Genomic DNA, 16,296 nt, shown 5'->3' with positions numbered 1-16,296 from the left:
GAGTGAACTGCCTCATACTCAGTTCCAGATGCTAATATATGCATATTATTATTATTATTATTAGTATTGGATAGAAAACACTCTGAAGTTTCTACAACTATTTGAATGATGTCTGTGAGTATAACAGAACTCAAATGGCAGGCAAAAACCCAAACAGGAAGTGGGAAATCTGAGGTTTGTAGTTTTTGAACTCAGCCCCTATCGAATACACAGTGGGATATGGGTTATTTTGCACTTCCTAAGCCTTCCACTAGATGTCAACCGTCTTTAGAACATGGTTTCAGGCTTCTACTGTGAGGTGGGAGAAAATGAGAGCTGTTTGACTAAGGGGTCTGGCAGCAGCCTCGTTCTCAGTCACGCGTTCACATGAGAGGTATCTCTCGTTCCGTTGCTTTTCTACAGACAATGGAATTCTCCGGTTGGAACATTATTGAACATTTATGATAAAAACATCCTAAAGATTGATTCTATGCATAGTTTGACATGTTTCTTCGACCTGTAATATAACTTTTTAAACTTTTCATCCGACTGGACCTGAACAAGTGTTTGGATTTGTTTACCAAACGCCCTAACAAAAGAAGCTATTTGGACATAAATTATGGACATTATCGAACAAAACAAACATTTATGGTGGAACTGCGGTTCCTGGGAGTGCATTCCGATGAAGATCATCAAAGGTAAGTTAATATTTATAATGCTATTTTTGACTAATGTTGCCTGCGCAACATGGCGGATATTTCTTTTGGCTGGTTTGGGCTCTGAGAGCCGTACTCAGATTATGCTTTTTCCGTAAAGTTTTTTAGAAATCTGACACAGCGGTTGCATTAAGGAGAAGTGTATCTAAAGTTCCATGCATAACACTTGAATTTTCAAAAACATTTCTAATGAGTATTTCTGTGAACTCATGTGGCTTTCTGCACAATTACCGCATGTTTTAGAACTACTGAACGTAACGCGCCAATGTAAAATTAGATTTTTTTTATATAAATATGCACTTTATCGAACAAAACATACATGTATTGTGTAACATGAAGTCCTATGTGTATCAAGATCATCAAAGGTTAGTGATTAATTTTATCTCTATTTGTGCTTTTTTGTGACTCCTCTCTTTGGCTGGAAAAATGTCTGGGTTTTTCAGTGGCTTGGTGGTGACCTAACATAATTGTTTGTGTAGCTTTCTCTGTAAAGCATTTTTAAAATCAGACACTGTGGCTGGATTAATTAGAATTTTTATCTTTAAAATGGTGCCTAATACTTGTATGTTTGAGAAATTTGATTTATGAAATTTCTGTTGATTTGTATTTGGTGCCCTGCAATTTCATTGGCTGTTGGCAAGGGGTTCAGTCCTAGACAGGTTAACAGAACAATACAATAAATGGGTCAAACACAACCCGGTAAATACCACCATACCGTGCATAAGCACTACAAGAAACAATTACCGACAAGGACATGAGGGGGAACAGAGGGTTAAATACACAACATGTAATTGATGGAATTGGAACCAGGTGTGATGGAAGACAAGACAAAACCAATGGAAAATGAAAAGTGTATCAGCGATGGCTAGAAGGTCGGTGACTCCGACCGCCGAAATCCGCCGAACAAGGAGAGGGACCAACTTTGGCAGAAGTTGTGACAGGGCGAGGCGCAGGGCGATCCGGGCGAAGACGTTGGAACTCCTGCAGCATTGAAGGGTCCAACACGTTCTCGCCCGGAACCCAGCACCTCTCCTCCGGACCGTACCCCTCCCACTCCACGAGATCCTGAAGGCACCTCGCCTGACGCCTCGAATCCAGTATGGAGCGGACGGAGTACGCCGGGGCCCCCCCCCCGATGTCTAGAGGGGGCAGAGAAAGCTCCCGCACCTCAGACTCCTGGAGCGGGCCAGCCTGAGGAGAGCCTGAGGAGAGACACATGGAACGAGGGGTTAATACGGTAATTGGTTGGAAGCTATAACCTATAACAAACCTCGTTCACTATCCTCAGGACTTTAAATGGCCCCACAAACCACGGACCCAGCTTCCGGCAGGGCAGGCGGAGGGGCAGGTTTCAGCAGGCATCACGGCCTGCTGAAGGTGAACACGGACAGCTTCCCATATCTCCTCCACGCACCTGAACCGGTCGTCCACCGCAGGAACCTCGATCTGACTCTGATGTCAAGGCGCCAGAACCGGCTGGTACCCCAGTACGCACTGGAAGGGAGAGCGGTTAGTGGAGGAGTGGCGAAGCGAGTTCTGTGCCATCTCGGCCCAGGACACGAACACCGCCCACTCTCCCGACCGGGCCTGGCAATAGGACCGCAGAATCCTGCCCACATCCTGGTTCGCTCTCTCCACCTGCCCATTACTCTCGGGGTGAAACCCTGAAGTAAGGCTGCTCGAGACCACCAGATGTTCCATGAACGCTTTCCAGACCCTAGACGTGAACTTGGGACCTTGATCAGACACTATATCCTCAGGCACCCTGTAGTGCCGGAAGACGTGTGTAAACAAGGCCGCCGTCTGTAGGGCCGTAGGGAGACCGGGTAGAGGGAGGAGACGACAGGACTTAGAGAAACGATCCACAACGACCAGAATCGCAGTGTTTCCTGTGAGGGTGGCAGATCAGTCAGAAAATCCACCGACAGGTACGACCAAGGCCACTGTGGAACGGGTAAGTGGTGTAGCTTACCTCTGGGCAGGTGCCTAGGAGCCTTACACTGGGCAAACACCAAGCAGGAGAAACATAAACCCTCACGTCCTTAGCCAAGGTATGCCACCAGTACCTCACGCTCAAATAGCTCACTGTCCGACCGATCCCAGGATGACCAGAGGGTGACATGTAAATAGACTGGTAGCCTATTTAAAATATTTGATGGTATGGGTAGGCTACAGTATTGCTGTGTGGTAGGCTGTGATGTAGCTCTCCTATTTAAACTCAGAGCCTATACCAAGACAGGAGATAAAACTGTTGATTTCACAAAATATTGAACCATAATTTGAATTTTGTATAGAAGTGTGGGCTGTAGCATTTAGTCTACTTTTAAATTGTTCAAATAGACAATCTTGCATAATGCTCAGCCAGTGTTTGTTTGGGACTCGCAGTATAAGCAACAGGCATTTTTAGTCATAAAAAGTCCCTGTAAACATTCTGCCCACACCTCTACAGAAATGTGATCAAATTTGCCTTTGTACTTTCTTTTAGAAACTGACATGGCCCAGTTCCAACATTTCCGAATCATACAGCAAATGAGCGCATTTTTGTTACCATAAAAGGGGAATGGAGGGAGTTTTCCAGCTGGGGTTGTAGCGCTTGTTCACGACTCTGATTTATCAATGTAAAACATATGTATACAGTACCAGTCAACTTTGGACACCTACTCATTCTACATTGTAGAATAATAGTGAAGACATCAAAACAATTAAATAACACATGGAATTTTTTATTTCACCTTTATTTAACCAGGTAAGCTAGTTGAGAACAAGTTCTCATTTACAACTGCGACCTGGCCAAGATAAAGCAAAGCAGTGCGACAGAAACAACAACCCAGTTACACATGGAATAAACAAGCGTACAGTTGATAACACAATAGAAAAAAAAGAACGTCTATATACAGTGTGTGCAGATGGCATGAGGTAAGGCAATAAATAGGCTATAGTAGCAAAGTAATTACAATTTAGCAAATTAACACTGAAGTGATAGATGAGCAGATGATGGTGTGTAAGTAGTGATACTGGTGTGCAAAAGAGCAGCAAAGTAAATAAAAACAATATGGGGATGAGGTAGGTAGATTGGGTGCGATATTTACAGATGTACTATGTACAGCTGCAGCAATCGGTTAGCTGCTCAGATGGCTGATGTTTTAAAATTAGTAAGGGAAATGTAAGTCTCCTGCTTCAGCGATTTTTGCTATTTGTTCCAGTCACAGGCAGCAGAGAACTGGAAGGAAAAGCCGGCCAAAGGAGGTGTTGGCTTTGGGGATGACCAGTGAGGTATACCTGCTGAAGCGCGTGCTACGGGTGGGTGTTGTTATCGTGACCAGTGACCTGAGATAAGGCGGAGCTTTACCTAGCATAGACTTATAGATGACCTGGAGCCAGCGGGTCTGGCGACGAATATGTAGCAAGGGCCAGACGACTAGAGCATACAGGTCACAGTGGTTGGTGGTATAAGGCGCTATGGTAACAAAACAGATGGCACTGTGATAGACTACATCCAATTTGCTGAGTAGAGTATTGGAAGCTATTTTGTGGATGACATCGCTGAAGTCAAGGATCGGTAGGATAGTCCGTTTTACTAGGGTAAGTTTGGCGGCGTGAGTGAAGGAGGCTTTGTTGCGGAATAGAAAGCCGATTCTAGTTTAGATTTTTGATATGAGTGTGGAAGGAGAGTTTACAGTCTAGCCAGACACCTAGGTATTTGTAGTTGTCCAAGTATTCTAGATCAGAACCGTCCAGAGTAGTGATCCTAGTCGGGCGGGCGGGTGCGAGCAGCGAACGGTTGAAAAGCATGCTTTTGGTTTTGCTAATGTTTAAGAGCAGTTGGAGGCCACAGAAGGAGTGTTGTATGGCATTGAAGCTCGTTTGGAGGTTTGTTAGCACAGTGTCCAAAGAAGGGCCAGATGTATACGGACAAACAAGCTAAGTGTCAGTATAGAGACAAAGTAGAATCGCAATTCAACGGCTCAGACACAAGAGGTATGTGGCAGGGTCTACAGTCAATCACAGATTACAAAAAGAAAACCAGCCCCGTCACGGACCAGGATGTCTTGCTCCCAGGCAGACTAAATAACTTTTTTGCCCGCTTTGAGGACAATACAGTGCCACTGACACGGCCCGCAACCAAAACATGCGGACTCTCCTTCACTGCAGCCGAGGTGAGTAAAACATTTAAACGTGTTAACCCTCGCAAGGCTGTAGGCCCAGACGGCATCCCCAGCCGCGCCCTCAGAGCATGCGCAGACCAGCTGGCTGGTGTGTTTACGGACATATTCAATCAATCCTTATCCCAGTCTGCTGTTCCCACATGCTTCAAGAGGGCCACCATTGTTCCTGTTCCCAAGAAAGCTAAGGTAACTGAGCTAAACGACTACCGCCACATAGCACTCACTTCCGTCATCATGAAGTGCTTTGAGAGACTAGTCAAGGACCATATCACCTCCACCCTACCTGACACCCTAGACCCACTCCAATTTGCTTACCGCCCAAATAGGTCCACAGACGATTGAATCTCAACCACACTGCACACTGCCCTAACCCATCTGGACAAGAGGAATACCTATGTGAGAATGCTGTTCATCGACTACAGCTCGGCATTTAACACCATAGTGCCCTCCAAGCTCGTCATCAAGCTCGAGACCCTGGGTCTCGACCCCGCCCTGTGCAACTGGGTACTGGACTTCCTGATGGGCCGCCCCCAGGTGGTGAGGGTAGGCAACAACATCTCCACCCCGCTGATCCTCAACACTGGGGCCCCACAAGGGTGCATTCTGAGCCCTCTCCTGTACTCCCTGTTCACCCACGACTGCGTGGCCACGCACGCCTCCAACTCAATCATCAAGTTTGCGAACGACACTACAGTGGTAGGCTTGATTACCAACAACGACAAGACGGCCTACAGGGAGGAGGTGAGGGCCCTCGGAGTGTGGTGTCAGGAAAATAACCTCACACTCAACGTCAACAAAACTAAGGAGATGATTGTGGACTTCAGGAAACAGCAGAGGGAACACCCCCCTATCCACATCGATGGGACAGTAGTGGAGAGAGTAGTAAGTTTTAAGTTCCTCGGCGTACACATCACAGACAAACTGAATTGGTCCACCCACACAGACAGCATCGTGAAGAAGGCGCAGCAGCGCCTCTTCAACCTCAGGAGGCTGAAGAAATTCGGCTTGTGACCAAAATCACTCACAAACTTCTACAGATACACAATCAAGAGCATCCTGTCGGGCTGTATCACCGCCTGGTATGGCAACTGCTCCGCCCACAACCGTAAGGCTCTCCAGAGGGTAGTGAGGTCTGCACAACCCATCACCGGGGGCAAACTACCTGCCCTCCAGGACACCTACACTACCCGATGTCACAGGAAGGCCATAAAGATCATCAAGGACAACAACCACCCGAGCCACTGCCTGTTCACCCCGCTAGCATCCAGAAGGCGAGGTCAGTACAGGTGCATCAAAGCTGGGACCGAGAGACTGAAAAACAGCTTCTATCTCAAGGCCATCAGACTGTTAAACAGCCACCACTAACATTGAGTGGCTGCTGCCAACACACTGACTCAACTCCAGCCACTATAATAATGGGAATTGATTGGGATTAATGTAAAATATATCACTAGCCACTTTAAACAATGCTACTTAATATAATGTTTACATACCCTACATTATTCTTCTCATATGTATATGCTGTACTCTATACCACCTACTGCATCTTTATGTAAAACATCTATCACTAGCCACTTTAAACTATGCCACTTTGTTTACATACCCTACATTGCTCATCTCATATGTATATGCTGTACTCGTTACCATCTACTGCATCTTGCCTATGCCGCTCTGTACCATCACTCATTCATATATCTTTATGTACATATTCTTTATCCCTTTACACTTGTGTGTATAAGGTAGTAGTTTTGGAATTGTTAGTTAGATTACTCGTTGGTTATTACTGCATTGTCGGAAGTAGAAGCACAAGCATTTCGCTACACTCGCATTTGACACACTGAACTCTGTCTGCGAAGTAGTTGGTGAACCAGGCGAGGCAGTCATTTGAGAAACCAAGGCTATTGAGTCTGCCAATAAGAGTGCAGTGATTGACAGAGTCAAAGCCTTGGCCAGGTCTATGAAGATGGCTGCACAGTACTGTCTTTTATCGATGGCAGTTATGATATCGTTTAGGACCTTGAGCGTGGCTGAGGTGCACCCGTGACCAGCTCGGAAACCAGATTGCACAGCGGAGATGGTACGGTGGGATTCAAAATGGTCAGTGATCTGTTTATTAACTTTGGCTTTCAACGACTTTAGAAAGGCAGGGCAGGATGGATATAGGTCTGTAACAGTTTGGGTCTAGAGTGTCACCCCCTTTGAAGACAGTGATGACCGCGGCAGCTTTCGAATATTTAGGGATCTCGGACAAAACGAAAGAGGTTGAACAGACTGGTAATAGGGGTTGCAACAATGGCGGCAGATCATTTGAGAAAAAGAGGGTCTAGATTGTCTAGCCCAGCTGATTGTCTGCTAGATTGTCTGCTATCTGGATTTGGGTGAAGGGGAGCTGGGGAGGCTCGGGCAAGTAGCTGCGAGGCGTGCGGAGCTGTTGGTTGGGGTAGCCATGAGGAAAGCGTGGCCAGCTGTAGAGAAATGCTTATTGAAATGTTTTGATTATCATGGATTTATCGTAATGACTGTGTCATCTAGCCTCAGTGCAGTGGGCAGCTGGGAGGAGGTGCTCTTGTTCTCCATTGACTTTAGTGTCCCAAAACTTTTTTGGGTTAGAACTACAGGATGCAAATTTCTGTTTGAAAAGCTAGCCTTTCCTTTGCTTTCCTGACTGACTGACTGTGTGTATCGGTTCCTGACTTCCCTGAACAGTTCCATATTGCGGGGACTATTTGATGCCATTGCAGTCCACCACAGGATGTTTTTGTGCTGGTCAAGGACAGTCAGGTCTGGAGTGAACCAAGGGCTATATCTCTTCTTAGTTTTACATTTTTTGAAAGGGGCATGCTTATTTAAAATGGTGAGGAAATTACTTTTAATAAACGACCAGGCATCCTCGACTGACGGGGTGAGGTCATTATCCTTCCAGGATACCTGGGCCAGGTCGATTAGAAAGGCCTGCTCGCAGAAGTGTTTTACGGAGCGTTTGACAGTTACGAGGGGTGGTCGTTTGACCGCGGACCCATAGCGGATGCAGGCAATGAGGCAGTGATTGCTGAGATCCTGATTGAAAACAGCAGAGGTGTATTTGGAGGGTGAGTTGGTCAGGATAATATCTATGAGGGTGCCCATGTTTACGGATTTAGGGTTGTACCTGGTGGTTTCTTTGATCATTTGTGTCAGATTGAGGCCATCTAGCTTAGATTGTAGGACTGCTGGGGTATTAAGCATATCCCAGTTTGTCACCTAACAGAACGAACTCTGAAGATAGATTGCCCCCCAATCAATTCACATATGGTGTCCAGGGCACAGCTGGGAGCTGAGGGGGGTCTATAACAGGTGGGACCAGTGAGAGACTTATTTATGGAGAGATTAATTTTAAACATTAGAAGCTCGACATGTTTGGGCATAGACCTGGAAAGTATGACAGAACTTTGCAAGCTATCTCTGCAGTAGATTGCAACTCCTCCCCCTTTGGCAGTTCTATCTTGACGGAAAATGTTGTAGTAGGGGATGGAAATCTCAGAATTGTTGGTAGCCTTCCTAAGCCAGGATTCAGAAACGGCAAGAACATCAGGGTTGGCGGAGTGTGCTAAAGCAGTGAGTAAAACAAACTTAGGGAGGAAGCTTCTGATGTTAACATGCATGAAACCAAGGCTCTTTCGATTACAGAAGTCGACAAATGACAGTGCCTGGGGACACGCAGAGCCTGGGTTAGCCTCCACATCACCCGAGGAACAGAGGAGGAGTAGGATGAGGGTACAGCTAAAGGCTTGCAAAACTGGTCGTCTAGTGCGTTGGGAACAGAGAATAAAAGGAGCAGATTTCTGGGCGTGGTATAATAGATTCAGGGCATAATGTGAAGACGGGTATGGTGGGGTGCGGGTACAGTGGAGGTAAACCCAGGCACTGAGTGATGATAAGAGAGGTTGCATCTCTGGACACGCTGGTTATACTGGGTGAGGTCACCGCATGTGTGGGAGGTGGGACAAAGGTATCTAAGGCATGTACAGTGAGACCAGGGGTGCCGCAGTAAACTAAAACAATGATAATTATCCTAAACAACAGTATACAAGGCATATTGACATTTGAGAGCGACATAAAGCGAGGCATAAAGCAATCACAGGTGTTGATTGGGAGAGCTAGCTAAGTCAACAACGGGTGAGACAACAACTAATCAGGGAAGACAACAGGTAAAATGGCGATGAATGGGCAGAGAGGGTCGGTTAACTACATACAGGGCCTGAGTTCGGGGCTAGTGCCAACAGGTAAACAAAGTGGAGTACCGTGATAGTCCAGCAGGCATCAGCTAAGTAGCCAAGTGATCATAGGGTCCAGTGAACAGCAATAGATGAAACAGGGAAGCCGCTAGGTAGTCGTTACTAAGCTAGCACACGGAAGACACGGCGTTTAAAGTTAGCAGTCCGGGGTAAGTAGAAGCGTCTGCTCCGTTGTCCGGCTAGGGCCGGACAGCTGATGGAATTACGTCTGCGGACCAGTCGTGGTGGTACGGAGGGGCACCGTGTTGACGAAGGGATCGGGCCAGATGGCGAAAGAGGTATTGTAGTTGTGATAATTTTGTTTGCTAGCCGGGAGATGCGCCTGGCTCAGGGCTAGCTGTTAAAACTGTTGATTTCACAAAATATTGAACCATAATTTGAATTTTGTATAGAAGTGTGGGCTGTAGCATTTAGTCTACTTTTAAATTGTTCAAATAGACAATCTTGCATAATGCTCAGCCAGTGTTTGTTTGGGACTCGCAGTATAAGCAACAGGCATTTTTAGTCATAAAAAGTCCCTGTAAACATTCTGCCCACACCTCTACAGAAATGTGATCAAATTTGCCTTTGTACTTTCTTTTAGAAACTGACATGGCCCAGTTCCAACATTTCCGAATCATACAGCAAATGAGCGCATTTTTGTTACCATAAAAGGGGAATGGAGGGAGTTTTCCAGCTGGGGTTGTAGCGCTTGTTCACGACTCTGATTTATCAATGTAAAACATATGTATACAGTACCAGTCAACTTTGGACACCTACTCATTCTACATTGTAGAATAATAGTGAAGACATCAAAACAATTAAATAACACATGGAATTTTTTATTTCACCTTTATTTAACCAGGTAAGCTAGTTGAGAACAAGTTCTCATTTACAACTGCGACCTGGCCAAGATAAAGCAAAGCAGTGCGACAGAAACAACAACCCAGTTACACATGGAATAAACAAGCGTACAGTTGATAACACAATAGAAAAAAAAGAACGTCTATATACAGTGTGTGCAGATGGCATGAGGTAAGGCAATAAATAGGCTATAGTAGCAAAGTAATTACAATTTAGCAAATTAACACTGAAGTGATAGATGAGCAGATGATGGTGTGTAAGTAGTGATACTGGTGTGCAAAAGAGCAGCAAAGTAAATAAAAACAATATGGGGATGAGGTAGGTAGATTGGGTGCGATATTTACAGATGTACTATGTACAGCTGCAGCAATCGGTTAGCTGCTCAGATGGCTGATGTTTTAAAATTAGTAAGGGAAATGTAAGTCTCCTGCTTCAGCGATTTTTGCTATTTGTTCCAGTCACAGGCAGCAGAGAACTGGAAGGAAAAGCCGGCCAAAGGAGGTGTTGGCTTTGGGGATGACCAGTGAGGTATACCTGCTGAAGCGCGTGCTACGGGTGGGTGTTGTTATCGTGACCAGTGACCTGAGATAAGGCGGAGCTTTACCTAGCATAGACTTATAGATGACCTGGAGCCAGCGGGTCTGGCGACGAATATGTAGCAAGGGCCAGACGACTAGAGCATACAGGTCACAGTGGTTGGTGGTATAAGGCGCTATGGTAACAAAACAGATGGCACTGTGATAGACTACATCCAATTTGCTGAGTAGAGTATTGGAAGCTATTTTGTGGATGACATCGCTGAAGTCAAGGATCGGTAGGATAGTCCGTTTTACTAGGGTAAGTTTGGCGGCGTGAGTGAAGGAGGCTTTGTTGCGGAATAGAAAGCCGATTCTAGTTTAGATTTTTGATATGAGTGTGGAAGGAGAGTTTACAGTCTAGCCAGACACCTAGGTATTTGTAGTTGTCCAAGTATTCTAGATCAGAACCGTCCAGAGTAGTGATCCTAGTCGGGCGGGCGGGTGCGAGCAGCGAACGGTTGAAAAGCATGCTTTTGGTTTTGCTAATGTTTAAGAGCAGTTGGAGGCCACAGAAGGAGTGTTGTATGGCATTGAAGCTCGTTTGGAGGTTTGTTAGCACAGTGTCCAAAGAAGGGCCAGATGTATACGGACAAACAAGCTAAGTGTCAGTATAGAGACAAAGTAGAATCGCAATTCAACGGCTCAGACACAAGAGGTATGTGGCAGGGTCTACAGTCAATCACAGATTACAAAAAGAAAACCAGCCCCGTCACGGACCAGGATGTCTTGCTCCCAGGCAGACTAAATAACTTTTTTGCCCGCTTTGAGGACAATACAGTGCCACTGACACGGCCCGCAACCAAAACATGCGGACTCTCCTTCACTGCAGCCGAGGTGAGTAAAACATTTAAACGTGTTAACCCTCGCAAGGCTGTAGGCCCAGACGGCATCCCCAGCCGCGCCCTCAGAGCATGCGCAGACCAGCTGGCTGGTGTGTTTACGGACATATTCAATCAATCCTTATCCCAGTCTGCTGTTCCCACATGCTTCAAGAGGGCCACCATTGTTCCTGTTCCCAAGAAAGCTAAGGTAACTGAGCTAAACGACTACCGCCACATAGCACTCACTTCCGTCATCATGAAGTGCTTTGAGAGACTAGTCAAGGACCATATCACCTCCACCCTACCTGACACCCTAGACCCACTCCAATTTGCTTACCGCCCAAATAGGTCCACAGACGATTGAATCTCAACCACACTGCACACTGCCCTAACCCATCTGGACAAGAGGAATACCTATGTGAGAATGCTGTTCATCGACTACAGCTCGGCATTTAACACCATAGTGCCCTCCAAGCTCGTCATCAAGCTCGAGACCCTGGGTCTCGACCCCGCCCTGTGCAACTGGGTACTGGACTTCCTGATGGGCCGCCCCCAGGTGGTGAGGGTAGGCAACAACATCTCCACCCCGCTGATCCTCAACACTGGGGCCCCACAAGGGTGCATTCTGAGCCCTCTCCTGTACTCCCTGTTCACCCACGACTGCGTGGCCACGCACGCCTCCAACTCAATCATCAAGTTTGCGAACGACACTACAGTGGTAGGCTTGATTACCAACAACGACAAGACGGCCTACAGGGAGGAGGTGAGGGCCCTCGGAGTGTGGTGTCAGGAAAATAACCTCACACTCAACGTCAACAAAACTAAGGAGATGATTGTGGACTTCAGGAAACAGCAGAGGGAACACCCCCCTATCCACATCGATGGGACAGTAGTGGAGAGAGTAGTAAGTTTTAAGTTCCTCGGCGTACACATCACAGACAAACTGAATTGGTCCACCCACACAGACAGCATCGTGAAGAAGGCGCAGCAGCGCCTCTTCAACCTCAGGAGGCTGAAGAAATTCGGCTTGTGACCAAAATCACTCACAAACTTCTACAGATACACAATCAAGAGCATCCTGTCGGGCTGTATCACCGCCTGGTATGGCAACTGCTCCGCCCACAACCGTAAGGCTCTCCAGAGGGTAGTGAGGTCTGCACAACCCATCACCGGGGGCAAACTACCTGCCCTCCAGGACACCTACACTACCCGATGTCACAGGAAGGCCATAAAGATCATCAAGGACAACAACCACCCGAGCCACTGCCTGTTCACCCCGCTAGCATCCAGAAGGCGAGGTCAGTACAGGTGCATCAAAGCTGGGACCGAGAGACTGAAAAACAGCTTCTATCTCAAGGCCATCAGACTGTTAAACAGCCACCACTAACATTGAGTGGCTGCTGCCAACACACTGACTCAACTCCAGCCACTATAATAATGGGAATTGATTGGGATTAATGTAAAATATATCACTAGCCACTTTAAACAATGCTACTTAATATAATGTTTACATACCCTACATTATTCTTCTCATATGTATATGCTGTACTCTATACCACCTACTGCATCTTTATGTAAAACATCTATCACTAGCCACTTTAAACTATGCCACTTTGTTTACATACCCTACATTGCTCATCTCATATGTATATACTGTACTCGTTACCATCTACTGCATCTTGCCTATGCCGCTCTGTACCATCACTCATTCATATATCTTTATGTACATATTCTTTATCCCTTTACACTTGTGTGTATAAGGTAGTAGTTTTGGAATTGTTAGTTAGATTACTCGTTGGTTATTACTGCATTGTCGGAAGTAGAAGCACAAGCATTTCGCTACACTCGCATTTGACACACTGAACTCTGTCTGCGAAGTAGTTGGTGAACCAGGCGAGGCAGTCATTTGAGAAACCAAGGCTATTGAGTCTGCCAATAAGAGTGCAGTGATTGACAGAGTCAAAGCCTTGGCCAGGTCTATGAAGATGGCTGCACAGTACTGTCTTTTATCGATGGCAGTTATGATATCGTTTAGGACCTTGAGCGTGGCTGAGGTGCACCCGTGACCAGCTCGGAAACCAGATTGCACAGCGGAGATGGTACGGTGGGATTCAAAATGGTCAGTGATCTGTTTATTAACTTTGGCTTTCAACGACTTTAGAAAGGCAGGGCAGGATGGATATAGGTCTGTAACAGTTTGGGTCTAGAGTGTCACCCCCTTTGAAGACAGTGATGACCGCGGCAGCTTTCGAATATTTAGGGATCTCGGACAAAACGAAAGAGGTTGAACAGACTGGTAATAGGGGTTGCAACAATGGCGGCAGATCATTTGAGAAAAAGAGGGTCTAGATTGTCTAGCCCAGCTGATTGTCTGCTAGATTGTCTGCTATCTGGATTTGGGTGAAGGGGAGCTGGGGAGGCTCGGGCAAGTAGCTGCGAGGCGTGCGGAGCTGTTGGTTGGGGTAGCCATGAGGAAAGCGTGGCCAGCTGTAGAGAAATGCTTATTGAAATGTTTTGATTATCATGGATTTATCGTAATGACTGTGTCATCTAGCCTCAGTGCAGTGGGCAGCTGGGAGGAGGTGCTCTTGTTCTCCATTGACTTTAGTGTCCCAAAACTTTTTTGGGTTAGAACTACAGGATGCAAATTTCTGTTTGAAAAGCTAGCCTTTCCTTTGCTTTCCTGACTGACTGACTGTGTGTATCGGTTCCTGACTTCCCTGAACAGTTCCATATTGCGGGGACTATTTGATGCCATTGCAGTCCACCACAGGATGTTTTTGTGCTGGTCAAGGACAGTCAGGTCTGGAGTGAACCAAGGGCTATATCTCTTCTTAGTTTTACATTTTTTGAAAGGGGCATGCTTATTTAAAATGGTGAGGAAATTACTTTTAATAAACGACCAGGCATCCTCGACTGACGGGGTGAGGTCATTATCCTTCCAGGATACCTGGGCCAGGTCGATTAGAAAGGCCTGCTCGCAGAAGTGTTTTACGGAGCGTTTGACAGTTACGAGGGGTGGTCGTTTGACCGCGGACCCATAGCGGATGCAGGCAATGAGGCAGTGATTGCTGAGATCCTGATTGAAAACAGCAGAGGTGTATTTGGAGGGTGAGTTGGTCAGGATAATATCTATGAGGGTGCCCATGTTTACGGATTTAGGGTTGTACCTGGTGGTTTCTTTGATCATTTGTGTCAGATTGAGGCCATCTAGCTTAGATTGTAGGACTGCTGGGGTATTAAGCATATCCCAGTTTGTCACCTAACAGAACGAACTCTGAAGATAGATTGCCCCCCAATCAATTCACATATGGTGTCCAGGGCACAGCTGGGAGCTGAGGGGGGTCTATAACAGGTGGGACCAGTGAGAGACTTATTTATGGAGAGATTAATTTTAAACATTAGAAGCTCGACATGTTTGGGCATAGACCTGGAAAGTATGACAGAACTTTGCAAGCTATCTCTGCAGTAGATTGCAACTCCTCCCCCTTTGGCAGTTCTATCTTGACGGAAAATGTTGTAGTAGGGGATGGAAATCTCAGAATTGTTGGTAGCCTTCCTAAGCCAGGATTCAGAAACGGCAAGAACATCAGGGTTGGCGGAGTGTGCTAAAGCAGTGAGTAAAACAAACTTAGGGAGGAAGCTTCTGATGTTAACATGCATGAAACCAAGGCTCTTTCGATTACAGAAGTCGACAAATGACAGTGCCTGGGGACACGCAGAGCCTGGGTTAGCCTCCACATCACCCGAGGAACAGAGGAGGAGTAGGATGAGGGTACAGCTAAAGGCTTGCAAAACTGGTCGTCTAGTGCGTTGGGAACAGAGAATAAAAGGAGCAGATTTCTGGGCGTGGTATAATAGATTCAGGGCATAATGTGAAGACGGGTATGGTGGGGTGCGGGTACAGTGGAGGTAAACCCAGGCACTGAGTGATGATAAGAGAGGTTGCATCTCTGGACACGCTGGTTATACTGGGTGAGGTCACCGCATGTGTGGGAGGTGGGACAAAGGTATCTAAGGCATGTACAGTGAGACCAGGGGTGCCGCAGTAAACTAAAACAATGATAATTATCCTAAACAACAGTATACAAGGCATATTGACATTTGAGAGCGACATAAAGCGAGGCATAAAGCAATCACAGGTGTTGATTGGGAGAGCTAGCTAAGTCAACAACGGGTGAGACAACAACTAATCAGGGAAGACAACAGGTAAAATGGCGATGAATGGGCAGAGAGGGTCGGTTAACTACATACAGGGCCTGAGTTCGGGGCTAGTGCCAACAGGTAAACAAAGTGGAGTACCGTGATAGTCCAGCAGGCATCAGCTAAGTAGCCAAGTGATCATAGGGTCCAGTGAACAGCAATAGATGAAACAGGGAAGCCGCTAGGTAGTCGTTACTAAGCTAGCACACGGAAGACACGGCGTTTAAAGTTAGCAGTCCGGGGTAAGTAGAAGCGTCTGCTCCGTTGTCCGGCTAGGGCCGGACAGCTGATGGAATTACGTCTGCGGACCAGTCGTGGTGGTACGGAGGGGCACCGTGTTGACGAAGGGACCGGGCCAGATGGCGAAAGAGGTATTGTAGTTGTGATAATTTTGTTTGCTAGCCGGGAGATGCGCCTGGCTCAGGGCTAGCTTCGGGGCTAGCTAGCTGTGATGATCAATGGTCCAGGGTTTACGGCAGGAATCTGGCGTTGTAGTGGAGAAAAACAGTCCGAGGCTGGCAGGTATTATCCAGGCTAAAAAAACACGGCTGGTGCCTGAGCAGAGGGTAAAGGCCGCTAGCAGTGTTTTAACAATGACTAAATAGCTAGTAACTTATCTAATTAGCTGGCTACCTAAATAAATAGCGGATCCTTGTCAGATTGAGTGGAAAAATGGAAAAAAAAAAAATGGAAAAAGAGATTGAAAAATAAACCGC

At 46.5% G+C, this 16,296-nt stretch overlaps 1 protein-coding gene across 4 annotated transcripts in view; it reads left to right on the top strand.

Moving 5' to 3' along the window:
* Nucleotides 1-16,296, top strand: part of LOC139413430 (polyhomeotic-like protein 2) — a 58,567-nt gene that overhangs the window by 35,492 nt on the left and 6,779 nt on the right. The window lies entirely within an intron of this gene.

Source organism: Oncorhynchus clarkii, chromosome 7, assembly GCF_045791955.1.
Source record: "Oncorhynchus clarkii lewisi isolate Uvic-CL-2024 chromosome 7, UVic_Ocla_1.0, whole genome shotgun sequence".
NCBI lineage: Eukaryota > Metazoa > Chordata > Actinopteri > Salmoniformes > Salmonidae > Oncorhynchus > Oncorhynchus clarkii.
The sequence above is the reverse complement of the archived record's forward strand: the minus strand, read 5'-3'. Positions and strand labels throughout refer to the sequence as shown.